Genomic DNA, 904 nt, shown 5'->3' on the forward strand with positions numbered 1-904 from the left:
CCAGTCCCCTCACGGAGCTGGGGAGAGAACCAGGAGTCCTGCCAGGCCCTGACCCACCTCTTCCACCACTTTTCTGCCCAGGTGTGTCTAGGAGGGGAAACCAGGGTCCCTCTCTCCGCCCATCAGGCTGCCAGCAGTTTCTATGGGGTTGTGCCCCGTGGCAGTTGCGAGAGCCCTGCACATAGTCAGTCTGCATGGGAGTCCCACGCTCAGGGGACAGGCCGTGTGATGAGGCCGTGTAAACTCAGGGTGTGTATGAACTCTTTGCACACTCAAGGAGCAGTGTGTCCGGGTGTCTGAATCCCTTACACACCCAGGTGACAGGGTGTGCATGAAAAGGCCTTGCACATGTGTGTATAAGTCCCTTGCACACTTAGGGTGTGAGCCCCTCCCATGTTCAGCAGACACTACATGTGAAAATGCCTCACACCCTCAGTATGCAAGTGAAGGCCCCTTGCACACCTAAAGCACCTGGGGAGTGCAAATGCCTTGCACACCCAGATAGTGGGGTGTGTGGCAACAACTCGCACACACAGTCTGTGCAAGAGATCTCCTCGCACATTAGAGATGCAGGGTGCAAGAGAACAGGTCTTGCACACTCAGGGCACGGGCGACCCCCTTGCACACTCGCCCCCCTGTGGCTCCAGCCAGCGACCGCTGGGCTGCAATGAATGATCGGGCTGATCCATTCCTGCAGCGGGGGGAGGGCTCAGGGGATTGTAGGGGTGGGGGACTCGCCTGGCCGCCCCATCTCCCGAGGGCGGTCCTGCGGGGGAGCAGGTCAGGGCCGGATCAGGGGGTTGCAGGGTGGGGCCCTTCGAGGGGGACTCCTCCATCCCCATCTCCTCATCCTGCCCCCCCTCGCCCCGCAATGGTGCAGCCCGCGTTTAAAGGGCCCGGCCGG

The sequence above is a fragment of the Lepidochelys kempii genome, chromosome 23 (assembly GCF_965140265.1).
Source record: "Lepidochelys kempii isolate rLepKem1 chromosome 23, rLepKem1.hap2, whole genome shotgun sequence".
Taxonomy (NCBI): Eukaryota; Metazoa; Chordata; order Testudines; family Cheloniidae; genus Lepidochelys; species Lepidochelys kempii.